This window comes from Mustelus asterias, unplaced genomic scaffold (genome assembly GCF_964213995.1).
Source record: "Mustelus asterias unplaced genomic scaffold, sMusAst1.hap1.1 HAP1_SCAFFOLD_199, whole genome shotgun sequence".
Lineage (NCBI taxonomy): Eukaryota > Metazoa > Chordata > Chondrichthyes > Carcharhiniformes > Triakidae > Mustelus > Mustelus asterias.
Window position 1 is genome coordinate 211,179 of NW_027590191.1, and position 16,446 is coordinate 227,624.

The 16,446-nt window shown below is 43.9% G+C and overlaps 3 non-coding genes across 3 annotated transcripts; 1 reads left to right on the plus strand and 2 right to left on the minus strand.

Moving 5' to 3' along the window:
- The first annotated feature begins 1,407 nt into the window (after positions 1-1,407).
- Positions 1,408-1,497, plus strand: trnap-agg (transfer RNA proline (anticodon AGG)). The gene is given in 2 exon segments: positions 1,408-1,443; positions 1,462-1,497. It is a non-coding gene; the product is annotated as a tRNA-Pro (tRNA).
- A 7,077-nt stretch (positions 1,498-8,574) lies between these two features.
- trnav-aac (transfer RNA valine (anticodon AAC)) lies at positions 8,575-8,647 on the minus strand. Its single transcript has one exon. It is a non-coding gene; the product is annotated as a tRNA-Val (tRNA).
- Positions 8,648-14,055: 5,408 nt separating this feature from the next.
- trnav-aac (transfer RNA valine (anticodon AAC)) lies at positions 14,056-14,128 on the minus strand. Its single transcript has one exon. It is a non-coding gene; the product is annotated as a tRNA-Val (tRNA).
- Positions 14,129-16,446: the final 2,318 nt, after the last annotated feature.

A 16,446-nucleotide genomic window follows, 5' to 3' on the forward strand; every position in this document is an offset into this window, starting at 1 on the left:
TGCCGTGTGTGTACCTGTTTCCAATATGCGGCTGTGATGTCCACGGGAGAGCGCTATCTGATCACCTATGAAAGATCACAACCCATTTCTAAAGGAAGTGTCTGTTTGAACATGTAAAGATGGGCGGAGAGATGGAGTCACCTTAGCCCTCATAACATCCCCCTGACTGTTTAAACATCTCCAATTGCAGATCTGATTCAGACAATGATCAGTCTCTCTGTTTCGGGTGTTCAGACTCGAACCATGGGGGTGAAACTCTGTCTCACTCTGGTTATTGTCCTGATTACTGGTCTATCATTTTGAACTTCTGCGTGAAATCTGCCAGTCACCACATTCATTCCCCATTTCCATCTCGAGGGGATTATTCCGTTGTTGTTACTCCTTCTAACCCACTGCGTGTCTGTTGCCTATTTTCAGACATGAGTAACGGTGACTCAGTGTCCCAGTCAGAACGAGGAGTTCAAGCAGCAAAGGGTGAAGATTCAGCAACACCCTGCAGTTACTCGGAACCGATTTTAGTTGTTTCTGTAGTCTAGTGGTTATCACGTTCACCTAACACGCGCAAAGTCCCCGGTTCGAAACCGGGCAGAAACATTAATTTCCTAAAAAGAGGACATTACCTGCTCTGGTATCGCCAGTACACACACCGAGCTCCTCAGAGCCGCTAATATACCGAAACGGCTGCAGGTTTTTTACACTGCAGCGGGAATCTCAACCTGAAACAAAGCACTTTTCACTTGCCCATGAAAGATTAGAAGGTGACAGACAGCACCGTGTATTACTGTGCACTGAGAGCCACAGTCCATGAGGCTCCCGCGGGGCCTCAGACAAAATCGAGCACAGGTCGATAATCAATGATTCATTATCAGGACAACACATGGGGTTAAACTTCAGAGAATAATTACTCATAGTGAACGTGACAATTAGTGAGTGTCTGAGTGTTTTCCCTCACTGAGGTTAATGATTGTCACTGTTGGGAAATTTGACATGTTTTTACTCATATTACTATCACATCAAGTCCAATCGTTCCCCGATCCCATTCACACAAACCCGCAGATCTCCCAGTTGAACAATGTCATCAATCTGTACTTTAAATGTTCCAGATCAGTTAACTGTCTGACAGACAACACCTTTCAAAAGTGATCAAATATCAAAGGCAGACTCAGAGTTGTCACATGTTGACGTCGCTGGGTTAAAATTATTGACTGTAACATGTGTACTTTATAAACAAAAGCCCCCAGGTGCAAACAGTCGAGGTAACAATATTGGGCGGATATTTTGCTGGTGCTTAAAGTCCACAAATTCTGATGCGGTGAGTTATTTAAACCATTTCGGCTTTCACTCGAGGTGTCAGAACTGCTTTGTAGAAAGTTAAACAATGTTTATTTTGTTTAGTACTAATGTGCAGGCTCGTTGGTCTAGGGGTATGATTCTCGCTTAGGGTATCTCGCTCCATTAGCATGCGAGAGGTCCCGGGTTCAAGTCCCGGACGAGCTCCTCATTTATTTCGTTTTGACCAAAATATTGTGTTCAAAAGGAGATATTTTGATTTGTTTAAGGTGCAAACGGCGCGATGGCTTTCTGCTGCTGGCTCCGAAAAAGAGTCATAAAGGTACAGAATTTTACAGCACGGATAGAGCCCACTGGGACACCCACATGGTAGGCGCGGACACCCATCATGTCTGCGCCTGCCACGTGAGAGCTGGGCGGGAAGAGTTAGTTCTGATTCTCGCTCCACAGATACTTCCAGAAATACTGACATAACCCAGTATCTTCTGTTTTTATTTCAGATTTTGAAAGTCCGCAGTGTGCTGCATTATATTAGACTTTGGGCTGACAAGTGGCAAGTAACATTCGCGCCACACAAATGCCAGACAATGTCCATCACCAATAAGAGAAAATCTAACCACCGCCTCTTGACAGTCAATAGTTTTTCCATCACTGAATCCCCCACTGTTAATATCCTTACGGTTACCATTGACCAGATACTCAATTGGACTCGGCACATGAACACAATGGCTACAAGTGCAGGTCAGAGGCCAGGAATTCTGCGGCGAATAACTCACCTCCTGACTCCCCAGAGCCTGTCCACCCATCTACAAGGCACAAGTCAGGAGCGTGATGGAATGTTCCCACCTCGCCTGGATGGGTGCAGCTCCAACAACACTCAAGAAGATTGACATCATCCAGGACAAAGCAGCCCGCTTGATTGGCACCACATCCTCAAGCATTCAATCCCACCACAACCGACGCTCAGTAGCAACGATGTGTATCTAAAAGATACAGAGCAGCAATTTACCAACGATCCTCAGACAGCACCTTCGAAACCCACGACCACTTCCATCCAGAAGGACAAGGGTAGTAGACACATGGGAACACCACCATCTGTAAGTTCTCCTCCAAGTCACTCACCATCCTGACTTGGAATTGTATTGCCATTCCTTAGCATGGCCTTATTCTGTGGTGCACTCATTTTCTGATTTAGTGCGTACCTCACCCTGAGGCCGTGAACTGCAAAGTATTTTCTCATTTCTCATTTCTGTCATCTCTCCCTCAATGTCAACAAAACGGAGATTGTCATTGACTTCAGAAAGCGTAGAGGAGAACATGCCCCTGTCTCCATCAAAGGGAACGAAGTGGAAAGGGTCGAGAGCTTCATGTTTTTAGGTCTCCAGATCACCAACAACCTGTCCTGGCCTCCCATGCCGACACTATAGTGAAGAAAGCCCATCAACGCCTCTACTTTCTCAGAAGACTTAGGAAATTTGGCATGTCAGCTACGACTGTCACCAAGGTTTACAGTTGACTCGAATACACGCTTCCTGGTTTAGGAAGCCGGTGCCTTACGCATTAGGTCACTGGAACTATTGGTGAGCTACTGCTGCAGCTTTAAAAAGCTGTATATCTCCATTCACATAGACAGTGACTAACCCCAGAATCGGAACCAGGTCCCTGGCATTGTGAGCCAGCAGAACTAACCACTGTGCCGCCCTCTACCACGAAGATTTTATCAGATTTTATGAGCTGCAGATTTTGTTTTTTTCTTTGCATTGCAGACTTTGGGATTGGTTCACATGGGGTTTCGTTTGAGAACCTGAGCATAAACTGTGAGGAGTCCAACAGCACAACACACTCGCTCGAAAATAAAGATATGATCAACAGGGTTGGCTATGTAACTTGACATTCATTTTATCTCCATTCACCTCTTCAGTTGGCCGCATGATTATGGGTTCAGAGAGCTGCCTGGATGTTTCTTTTTGTTCATGTGGGTGTCGCTGGCTAGATCAGCATGCACTGCCCATCAGTATTTAGCCTTGAGAAAGTAGTGGTGAGCTGCATTCTTGAAACGTTGCATCCATTTGTGCAGGTACACTTACAGTGCTGTTAGGGAGGGAATTCCACGAATTTGTCCCAATGACAGTGAAGGAATTTCCAAATCAGAATGCTGAGGGACTTGAGGGTGGTGTTGGCTGTGTGGCGTTGGAGGGGGCGGGGGGGGGAGGTGGGGGGGGGGGGGGGGGCGGGGGAGCCGCCAGGTGGAAGCGGTCATGGGTTTGGAAGATGCTGTCTAAAGTGCCTTTGGTGGATTCCTGCATCATGCAGACAAGTAGTGAATATTCTATCGCATTCCTGACTTGTGCCACGTCGATCATAGAACATAGAACATAGAACAGTACAGCACAGAACAGGCCCTTCGGCCCACGATGTTGTGCCGAGCTTTAACTGAAACCAAGATCAAGCTATCCCACTCCCTATCATCCTGGTGTGCTCTATGTGCCCATCCAATAACCGCTTAAATGTTCCTAAAGTGTCTAACTCCACTATCACTGCAGGCAGTCCATTCCACACCCCAACCACTCTCTGCGTAAAGAACCTACCTCTGATATCCTTCCTATATCTCCCACCATGAACCCTATAGTTATGCCGATCGTGGACTGTTTTTTAGGAGTCAGGAGGTGAGTTACTCCCGCAGGATTCCCATCCTCTGCCCTGCTCTTTTAGCCACTGGATAAACTGATAACATGTGTGATGAGTCAAAATAGGTGTGTCTTCTTTCCTGCTCAGTTTGTCGTGAATTTTCAGCACTTTTGTCTTTTCTTGAATGTATTTTGAGGCTCAAGTAAGAGCCAATGTCATATGATTGTAAGATACGATATTCAGGTAATATTCAATAGTGGATTCACTGGCGGGAGGGGTGCGGTTTCGAGTCATGTTGTTGACGCTGGATTGATAACGCAGAGAAGCAGGCTGAAGCTTTGGGAACCAGGGTTCGAAATCCAGCACAGCAGGTTAACTCAATTCAAGGCAAAGTACAATTACTGTAAGTGAGTAGAGAAAAATTTAATGATGCAACATTTCCTCACTAAAACGAATATGTTTTGACCATGGCTCTGCCGATTTCGAAGCCTCGAACCGATATGTAAAACATTGCTGCATGGTGTTTGGCTGTGGGCCAGTGGCGCAATGGATAACGCGTCTGACGACGGATCAGAAGTATTCCACGTTTGACTCCTGGCTGGCTCGCTGTGATAGTTTAACAGTAGTTCGAAAACTCCATGTTCGTGTGGATGAAAAATGTGTTTTCACAAATTTTTGACCAATTCAGAGAAATGTTGAACAAATGCAGTCAGCTTCTCTGAAGAAATTTATCTTAGCTAATTATTTTTCAAAAAAATGTTGACTATTTTAAGAAAAAATTTACCGATAAACTTCAATTAAGTTTTTTTAAAAAATAGCTTCTTTAAATGACGAATTCTCGTTAAAGTATTTGGGAAAAATATGTTAGCAAGTTTAAGCTATCTTTTAAAAAGTTGGAAATTTCTCGAAAAATACGTGGAAACATTACATTTTTCAAAATGGTGAAAACATTTTCTAAAAGGTTGATGAACTCTGCGGAAGAATTTCTTTTAAACATGTTTAATTTTAAGAAGCAAAAAACACAGAAATGTTTTTTTTACAGTTGAAAATCAGATGGAGGAATTTCTTTGGAGTAAGTTTAGTTTTGAAAACTTCAAATTAGCCAGAAGTTTCTGGTTTGTGATGCTGGGATTGTTGTCCATTGGAGCGAAGGAGATTGAGGAGCGATTTAATCGAGGTGGAGTAGATCAGGCAAGTTTAGAGGGGGAGGGGCAAGTTTTAAGATATTGGGCAAGGCGTGGGCGAAGAAGATTTGGAAGCAACATTTTTTCCACAGCGAGTGCTCAGGACCTGGAACTCATTGCCTCCGAGAGTGTTGGATGCGGTCAATTTAGGTAATAGAAATTCTGAGGTGGACATGGACCTCCTGAGAAGTAAGATGCGTCTCAAGGAACATTGTAAGTCAGGTAGATGGATCTCCTCGGTAACATTGAACCTGAAGATCAACCTGTAGCAGGACACCCCTCCCCAGCCCCGCCCCCACCCACTGTTGAGATGTTTGATAAGAACTCCGCTGATATTAAATACGCGGGCATCAAAATCAAAAAGGGAATTCTGGAACATTGGTTCTTAGTTGTATATATTTTCAATTTCAAAGAATGTGAAAAAGAATATGCAAAATTTTCAATTTCATATAATGTGAAAAAGGATATGCAAAATATTCAGTCTGTTGAATGGGAACTCTCGACATTGTTACAAGGACAACATTAACTATTTCCCCTCATTGCCACCATCTCAGAAGCTGTCTTGGCGAAAGGTCCAACATTGCGGTGAATCCTCGTTTCGGTCCCGCTGTGGGGAAAACAACTTCATTGCTTCGCTGGCCCTGCTCTGACGTAATAAACTGGAGGACAAAGGGTCTGTGAGCTGATTGGATGAATTGGAGAATCAGGGACATGATTGGACGTTACCAGTTGACTCTTTTGGGAATTAACCAATCGCTGGAGATACCGGATATACATGTAAATATCTTCACCCAAACAATTACAGATTGAACCCATTCTGTTTAATTTCGCAATGGGCGGCACGGTAGCACAGTGGTTCGCACTGCTGCTTCACAGCTATCGGGACCCGGGTTCGATTCCTGGCTTGGGTCACTGTCTGTGTGGAGTTTGCACATTCTCCTCGTGTCTGCGTGGGTTTCCTCCGGGTGCTCCGGTTTTACCCCACAGTCCAAAGATGTGCGGGTTAGGTTGATTGGCCATGCTAAAAAATTGCCCTCAGTGTCCTTGTTTCAGCTCTTTTGCCTGGTAAGTCTGCAAGGGACATAAATTTCTTCTTGCAAGCGATGTCGACAGTAATTTAATTCCGCTTTCATGCTGATGATAATGTGATCCGTGTCCTGATGTTATGAGTTACAATAGAATGATAATAATATCTTATCTTTCAATATTTCTAAATTTCTGCCGGTGCCACGGCTGGAGACTCAATATCAAAGGAGCCGGTTACAGCGATGAATTTTGAATGGGACTCAAAGAACAAAGAACAAAGAAAATTACAGCACAGCAACAGGCCCTTCGGCCTCCAAGCCTGCACCGATCACGCTACCCGACTGAACTAAAACCCCCTACCCTTCCGGGGACCGTATCCCTCTATTCCTATCCTATTCATGTATTTGTCCGGACTCCCCTTAAAACTCGCTATCGTATCTGCTTCCATTCCCTCCCCCGGCAGGCACCCACCACCCTCTGTGTAAAACACTTGCCTCGTACATCTCCTTTAAACCTTGCCCCTCGCACGTTAAACCTATGCCCCCGAGTAATTGACTCTTCCACCCTGGGAAAAAACTTCTGACTATCCACTCTGTCCATGCCCCTCATCAGCTTGTAGACTTCTATCAGGTCGCCCCTCAGTCGATCCAGTGAGAACAAACCAAGTTTCTCCAACCTTTCCTCGTAGCTAATGTCCTCCATGCCAGGCAACATCCTGGTAAGTCTTTTCTGTACCCTCTCCAAAGCCTCAACATCCTTCTGGTAGTGTGGCGACCAAAATTGAAAACTATATTCCAAGTGCGGCCTAACTAAGGTTCTATAAAGCTGCAATATGACTCGCCATTTTTTAAACTCAATGGCCCGGTGACCAATAGGTTAACTGCTCAGCAGCTGTTGCATATTACATTCAATTGTATCGCCAGGATCGGGAGAATGCTCCCAGCAAAAAGAACGGAGAAAGCCCCCATCTTCTTGATCTGTATCTCTTATTATGGAGATATTTCCGGTGCAGAGTGTGTGGGCATTCGATTTTCTGCATATATCGAGAGGTCGAAAAGCAAGGGGAATTTCAGCATGTGTCAGCTGTGATTGTCGGACAGCGCGGTGTATTACTGTGGACTGAGAAACGCAGTGACAGAAACCAGAGGGAGCCTGGTATGAAAAGAAAACACTGCCAGAGTGACAGGGTGACCGCTCCATGAAAATGTTAAGGAATGTTTCGAGCCGGTTTGGAACCAAGAACTTTTCACGTATGAAGAAAACGTGATAACCACTACTCTACAGAACCAGGTGACACTACGTTACAACAAATCGGCCTGTCTGCAATGTTAAACTGTGCTGTGTTGCTGCAGGTTCCAATGGTTTGACTGAGAGCCCGTGTCACTAAATTCGGGAAGATAACCGTTACTCTCGATCTGATTGCTCAACTTATCTTAAACTTCAACAATTAAAAGCGCTCGTCTCGCAAATATCTAAGGGAACAATGATTTCTGCCCATTCATTAATGCATCATTCTCATCTTCCTTCGAAGAATCTCAACCAATTGTACTCAGTAATAAAAGCAAATTACTGCGGCGGCAAGATTTGGAAACCAAAAGGGAAAATTCTGGCAAATTTCACAATGTCTGACAGCAGCTGTAAGGAGTCAAAATGGCTGAGGTTTCGAGTCCAGATGGCACTTCGGCAAAGCTCATTGTACAATTGTACTCAGTATTTGTTTCAATATTTAGTATCAATGCATTATTGAACACACATGTCTTCATTCTGAATTGAATATCTCAGGAATTGAACATCACTGATTTGCAAATATAACTGACCAACAGAAGGGATCGAGTCACCTGGTAATACAGATCGCAATTTTAAGATTGGACATAGTCAGCTTTTTAAAAGTCAACCACATCTAAATGGGAGAGAGTTAAGAATTATCTGACAGTGACTCTTGAGCAGTTTTTTATTATGGGCGTGAAGTATTCAGGCGCATACATTTCGGCTCTTTACAGGGAAGTCCAGTCGATCCGCACTGAGGCTCGATTCCCTCATCTCTCTGAGTGGTTTTTCCTGTTTCTTAGTGGCGAAAAACGATTTTTAAAAAGAATCTTCCGTGAAATGTGCGCATTTCCTCTAGTTCACTTACAGTATCACTTGTATCTATCTTTTAGAGCACACACTGCTGTCAGATATTTCAGATGGTGATTAACGATATTAGTCTGGACCTATAAACCCATTACATTCTGTTGTAGACTGAACGAGATGCGAATAAGTGCTCGGTGTCAAAATCGAACTTTCCTGTCAGTGCGTCAAAAAATAGCGTTTCTTATTTCACAGAAAGCATTTGAGGGTCCTGTCAGAGCAATAACATGCCTTTAACATCGAGGCTCGGATCATGATGAGCAACAAACTGAAATAAAACAATTTTCCGTAACCCGACATGGGAAAGTTTAATGAATGTTTCTGCCCGATTTCGAACCGGGAACTTTTCGCGTGTTAGGCGAACATGAAAACCACTACACTACAGAAACAGCTGGAAACATGCTGAAACAAATCTGCCTGTCTGCAATTTTCAACTACGCTGTGTTGCTGCAGGTTTCGATGGTTAGACTGAGAGCCCATGGCACTGAATTCAGGAAGATAACCGTTACTTTCAATCTGATCGTACGACTTATCCCGAACATCAAAATTTAAAAGCGTTCGTCTCGCAAATACCTAAGGGAGCAATGATTTCTGCCCATTCGTTAATGCATCATTTTCATCTTTCTTCGAATAATCTCAATCAATTGTACTCAGTAATAAAAGCAAATTTCTGCGGATGAGAAAAGAGAAAATGCTGCAAAATCTCACAATGTCTGACAGCACCTGTAAGGAGTGAAAAGGGCGGACGTTTCGAATCCAGGTGAAACTTTATCAAAGCTCATTGGACAATTGTACTCAGTATTTGTTTCACTATTTGGTATCAATGCATTATTTAACACATATGACTTCATTATGAATTTAATATCTCTGAAATTGAACATCACTGAATTGCAAACATAACTGACCAACAGAACGAATCGAATCACCGGGTAATACAGATCGCAAATTTGAGATTGACTCTCGTCAGCTTTTCAACAAAGTCAACTACATTTAAATGGAGGGGAATCAAGAATTATCTGTTCGTGACACTTGAGTCTTTTTAATTATGGGCGTGAAACATTCAGGCGCATAAATTCCGGCCCTTTACAGGAAAGTCCAGTAGATCCGCATTGAGGCTCCATTCCCTCATCTGTCTGAGTGGCTTCTCCTGTTTCTTAGTGACGAAAAACTATTTTTAAAAAGATTCTTCTGTGAAATGTGCGTCATTTCCTCTAGTTCACTTACAGTATCACTTGTATCTGTCTTTTTGAGCACACACTACTATCAGATATTTCAGATGGTGATTAACCATATTAGTCTGCACCTATAAACCCATTAAATTCTGTTGTAGGCTGAACGAGATGCGAATATGTGCTCGGTGTAAAAATCGAACTGTCCTGTCAGTGCGTCAAAAACAAATGGAATCTTATTTCACACAAAGCATTTGAGAGTGATGCCAGATCAATGATAACATGCCTTTAACATCGGGGTTCGAAAAACGTTGAACAACCAACTGAAATCAAGCAATTTTCCCTTACCCGATATGAATCCATCATTAAAGAAGAAATAGCAGGCCATCTGGATAAGAATGGTTCGATTAAGCAGACGCAGCATGGATTCATGAGGGGAAAGTCGTGCTTGGCGAGCTTGTTGGATTTTTATGAAGATGTGACTAGTGCGGTTGACGGAGGGGAACCGGTGGATTTCCAAAAGGCGTTTGATAAGGTGCCTCACAAAAGCTTGCTGAAGACGATTGGGTCACACGGAGTTGGGGGTAGGGTGTTAGCGTGGATCGGGGATTGGCTATCTGACAGGATGCAGGGAGTCGGTATAAATGGGTGCTTTTCTGGTTGGCGGATGGTAACTAGTGGCGTGCCGCAGGGATCGGTACTGGGGCCTCAACTATTTACCATTTATATAGACGATCTGGAGGAGGGGACTGAGTGTAGGGTAACAACGTTTGCAGACGACACAATGATAAGTGGAAAAGTGAATCGTGTGGAGGGCGTAGAAGGTCTGCAGAGAGATTTGGACAGCCTGAGTGAGTGGGCGAGGATCTGGCAGATGGACAACAAAGAACAAAGAACAATACAGCACAGGAACAGGCCCTTCGGCCCTCCAAGCCCGCGCCGCTCCCCGGTCCAGGATTGAATCCTGAATCCAGGATCCCCGCCCAATTTTCCAGCCTATCTACATCCTAATATCCTATCCACCGAGCTGTCCCTCACAGCTACGATGCTTTGTTCATCACAACCTATTAACTCACCCCCACCCCCCCATACCAGACCATGTGATCTCCAGGGAGAGGCGAAAACCCAGAGTGAAAACCCCAGGGCCAATATGGGGAAAGGAAATCTGGGAAATTCCTCTCCGACCCCCTGAGGCGATCGAAACGAGTCCAGGAGATCACACTGGCCCTGATCAGAAAATGCTTCCCAACCCTATTCATTTCCACTTCTGCTTTACGAACACCATCTGAATTCCCTGCCCCCGAGACAGGTTCCCAACTATCCGCAGTCTCGCTCTGTACTGGCACAGGCAAGATGATCATAGAATGAAGCCTTGAAACGAGAAACAAAGAACAATTAGCCCGCGCCGCTCCCTGGTCCAAACTAGACCACTCTTTTGTATCCCTCCATTCCCACTCCGTTCATATAGCTGTCTAGATAAGTCTTAAACGTTCCCAGTGTGTCCGCCTCCACCACCTTGCCCGGCAACACATTCCAGGCCCCCACGACCCTCTGTGTAAAATATGTCATTCTGATATCTGTGTTAAACCTCCCCCCCTTCACCTTGAACCTATGACCCCTCGTGAACGTCACCACCGACCCGGGGAATAGCTTCCCACCGTTCACCCTATCTATGCCTTTCATAATTTTATACACCTCTATTAAGTCTCCCCTCATCCTCCGTCTTTCCAAGGAGAACAACCCCAGTTTCCCCAATCTCTCCTCATAACCAAGCCCCTCCATACCAGGCAACATCCTGGTAAACCTCCTCTGTACTCTCTCCAAAGCCTCCACGTCCTTCTGGTAGTGTGTAGACCAGAACTGGACGCAGTATTCCAAATGCGGCCGAACCAGCGTTCTTTCCATCTGCAACATCAGACCCCAACTTTTATACTCTATGCCCCGTCCTATAAAGGCAAGCATGCCATATGCCTTCTCCACCTGTGACGTCACCTTCAAAGATCTGTGGACTTGCACACCCAGGTCCCTCTGCGTCTCTACACCCTTTATGGTTCTTCCATTTATCGTGTAGCTCCTCCCTACATTATTCCCACCAAAATGCATCACTTCGCATTCATCAGGATTGAACTCCATCTGCCATTTCTTTGCCCAAATTTCCAGCCTATCTATATCCTTCTGGAGCCTCTGACAATGTTCCTCACTATCTGCAAGTCCTGCCAGTTTTGTGTCGTCCGCAAACTTACTGATCACCCCAGTTACTCCTTCTTCCAGATCATTTATATAAATCACAAACAGCAGAGGTCCCAATACAGAGCCCTGCGGAACACCACTAGTCACAGGCCTCCAGCGGAAAAAGACCCTTCCACTACCACCCTCTGTCTTCTATGACCAAGCCAGTTCTCCACCCATCTAGCCACCTCCCCCTTTATCCCATGAGATCCAACCTTTTTCACTAGCCTACCATGAGGGACTTTGTCAAACGCTTTACTAAAGTCCATATAGACAACATCCACGGCCCTTCCTTCGTCAACCATTCTGGTCACTTCTTCAAAAAACACCACCAGTGTTGGAGTATAATGTTGACAAATGCAAGGTTATTCACTTTGGAGGAAATAATAGCAAATTGGATTATTATCTAAATGGAAAAAATTACAACATGCTACTGTGCAACGGGACCTGGGGGTCCTTGTGCATGAGACACAAAAAACCCAGTCTGCAGGTGCAACAGGTGATCGAGATGGTAAATGGGATGTTGGCCTGTATCGCAAGGGGGATAGAATATAAAAGCAGAGATGTATTGCTGCATCTGTGCAGGGCATTGGTGGGGTCGCAGCTGTGTGCAGTATTGGTCCCCTTATTTGTGGAAGGATATATTGGCCTTGGAGGGCTTGCAGGGAAGGTTCACCAGGTTGATACCAGATGAGGGGTGTTGATTATGAGGAGAGATTGAGCAGATTGGGTTTGCATTCGTTGGAATTTAGAAGGCTGAGGGGGGATCTTATAGAGGCCTATAAGATAATGAAGGGGCTGGATAGGGTACAGGTGGAGAGGTTCTTTCCACTTAGAAAGGAAGCGAGAACTGGAGGGCACAGTCTCAAAATAAAGGGGGGTCAGTTTAGGACAGAGTTGAGGAGGAACTTCTTCTCTCAGAGGGTGGTGAATCTCTGGAATTCTCTGCCCACTGAAGTGGTGGAGGCTACCTCGTTGAATATGTTTAAATCACGGATAGATGGATTCCTGATCGGTAAGGGAATTAGGGGTTGAAGGGATCAGGCGGTTAAGTGGAACTGATCCACTTCAGATCAGCCATGATATTATTGAATGGCGGGGCAGGCTCGAGGGGCTAGATGGCCTACTCCTGCTCCTGTTTCTTATGTCCTTATGAGAAAGCTTAATGAACGTTTCTGCCTGGTTTCGATCCGGGGATTTTTGGCGTGTTAGGCGAACGTGATAACCACTGCATGAACGCAACAGCTTAAAGGGCACTGAACCAAATCTGCCTGTCTGCAATGTTCAACTACGCTGTTTTGCTGCAGGTTCCGATGGTTCGACTGAGAGCCCGTATCACTTAATTGAGGAAGATAACCGTTACTTTCAATCTGATTGTGCGACTTATCCTGAACATCAAAAGTTAAAAGCGTTCGTCTCGCAAATATCTAAGGGAGCAATGATTTCTGCCCATTCATTAATGCATAATTTTCATCATTCTTCGAATAATCTCAATCAATTGTACTCAGTAATAAAAGCAAATTACTGCGGATAAGAAAAGAGAAAATGCTGCAAAATCTCCCAATGTCTGACAGCAGCTGTAAGGAGCGAAAAGGGCGGACGTTTCGAGTCCAGATGACACTTTATCCAAGCTCATTGTACAATTGTACTCAGTATTTGTTGCACTATTTAGTATCAATGAATTATTTCACACTTATTCATCATTATTCATCATTAATTGAATATCTCTAAAATTGAATATCACTGAATTGCAAACAAAACTGTCCAACAGAACGAAGCGAATCACCGGGTAATACCGATCGCAATGTTGAGATTGACTATCGTCAGCTTTTAAACAAAGTCAACTACAATTAAATGGAGAAAAATCGAGAATTATCTGTTCGTGACATTTGAGCCTTTTCTTTTAGGGCCGTGAAACATTCAGGCGCATAAATTCCGGCCCATTAAGCAACGTCCAGTCGATCCGCACAGATACTCCATTCCCTCATCTGTCTGAGTGGCTTTTCCCGTTTCTCAGTGATGAAAAACGATTTTAAAAAAAGATTCTTCTGTGAAATGTGCGCTATTTCCTCTCGTTCACTTACAGTATCACTTGTATCTTTCTTTTTGAGCACACACTACTGTCAGATATTTCAGATGGTGATTAACCATATTAGTCTGCACCGTTAAACCCATTAAATTATGTTGCAGACTGAACGAGATGCGAATAAGTGCTCGGTGTCGAAATCGAACTTTCCTGTCAGTGCGTCAAGGAAAAGCGTTTCATAATTAACAAAACGCATTTGAGGGTGATGTCAGAGCAATGATAACATGCCTTTCATATCGAGGCTCGGCAAATGATAAGCAACAAACTGAAATCAAGCAATTTTACCTTATCCGACATGGCAAAGCTTAATGAATGTTTCCGCCCGGTTTCGAACCGGGGACTTTTCGCGTGTTAGGCGAACGTGATAACCACTACACTACAGAAACAGCTTGATGCGCTTGGAGCAAACCTGTCTGTCTGCAATGTCCAACTATGCTGTGTTGCTGCAGGTTCGGATGGTTGGACTGAGAACCCAGGGCACTAAATTTCGGAAGATAACCTTTCCTTTCAATCTGATTGCATGACGTATCCCGAACATCAAAACTTAAAAGCGTTCGTCTGGCAAATATTTAAGGGAGCAATGATTTCTACCCATTCATCATTTCATCATTCTCATCTTCCTTCCAATGATCTCAATCAATTGTACTCAGTAATAAAAGCAAATTACTGCGGATGCTGGAATCGGAAACGAAAAGGGAAAATTCTGGCAAGTCTCACAAAGACTGGCAGCATCTATAAGGTGTGAAACGACCTGGCGTTTTGTGTTGAGATGACATTTTGTAAAAGCTCATTGTGCAATTGTACTCAATATTTGTTTCAATATTTGGTATCAATGCATTATTTAACACATATGCCTTCATTATGAATTGAATATCTCTGAAATTGAACATCACTGAATTGCAAACATAACTGACCAACAAAATGAATCCAGTCACCGGGTAGTACAGATTGCAATTTTAAGATTGAACATAGTCAGTTTTTTTTAAGAAGTCAACTAGATCGAAATGGAAGAGATTTAAGAGTTATCTGCCAGTGACCCTTGCGCCTTTTTTATTATGGGCGTGAAACATTCATGCGCATAAATTCCGGCCCTTTACAGGAAAGTCCAGTAGATCCGCACTGAGTCTCGATTCCCTCATCGGTCTGAGTGGCTTCTCGTGTTTTAGTGATGAAAAACGATTTTTAAAAAGATTCTTCTGTGAAATGTGCGCCATTTCCTCTCGTTCACTTACAGTCTCACTTGTATCTGTCTTTTTGAGCACACACTACGATCAGATATTTCAGATGGTGATTAACCATATTAGTCTGCACCTCTAAACCCATTAAATTCTGTTGTAGACTGAACGAGATGCGAATAAGTGCTCGGTGTCAAAATCGAACATTCCTGTCAGTGCGTCAAAAAAAATCGTTTCTTATTTCACAGAAAGCATTTGAGGGTGATGCCAGAGCAATGATAACATGCATTTCACTTCGAGGTTCGGATAACGTTCAGCATCAAACTGAAATCAAGCAGTCTTCCCTTACCCGACATGAGAAAGCTTAATGAATGTTTTTGTCCGGTCTCGAATCGGGAAACTTTCCGCGTGTTAGGGGAACGCGACAACCACTACAATACAGAACCAGCTTGAAGCATGATAGAGCAAATCTGCCTGTCTGCAATGTTCAACTACGCTGTGTTGCTCCAATGTCTGGCAGCACCTGTAAGGAGCGAAAAGGGCGTGCGTTTCGAGTCCAGATGACACTTCATCAAAGCTCATTGTACAATTGTACTCAGTATTTGTTTCAAAATTTAGTATCAAGGCATTATATAACACATATGTCTTCATTATGAATTGAATATCTCTGAAATCGAACAAGACTGAATTGCAAAGATAACTGAACAACAGAACGAATCGAATCACCGGGTAATACAGATCGCAATTTTGAGATTGACAATCGTCAGCTTTTGAACAAAGTCAACTTCATTTAAATGGAGAAGAATCAAGAATTATCTGTTCGTGACACTTGAGCCTTTTTAATTATGGGTATGAAACATTCATGCGCATAAATTCCGGCCCTTTACAAGAAAGTCCTTTAGATTCGCACTGAATCTCGATTCCCTCACCTGTCTGAGTGGTTTTTCCTGTTTCGTAGTGATGAAAAACGATTTGTAAAAAAAGATTCTTCTGTGAAATGTGCGCATTTCCTCTCGTTCACTTACAGTATCACTTGTATCTGTCTCTTTGAGCACACACGACTATCTGATATTTCAGACGGTGATCAACCATATTAGTCTGCACCTACAAACCATTAAATTCGGGTGTCGACTGAACGAGATGCGAATATGTGCTCGGTGTCAAAACCGAACTTTCCTGTCAGTGCGTCAAAGAAAAACCGTTTCTTATTTCACAGAAAGCATTTGAGGGTGCTGTCAGAGCAATGATAACATGCCTTTAACATGGAGGTCCGGATAATGTTGCGCAACAAACCGAAATCAAGCAACTTTCCTGACACGAGAAAGCGTAATGCATGTTTCCGCTTGGCTTCGAATCGGGGACCTTCGTGTTAGGTCAACGTGATCATCACTACGCTACAGAAACCGCTTGAAACGCGGTTGAGCAAATCTGCCTGTCTGCAATGTTGAACTGCGCTGTTGTGCTGCACGTTCAAATGGTTAGACTGAGAGCCCCGTCTCCTCCCCCGCCCCCCCGACCCATTCACCCTC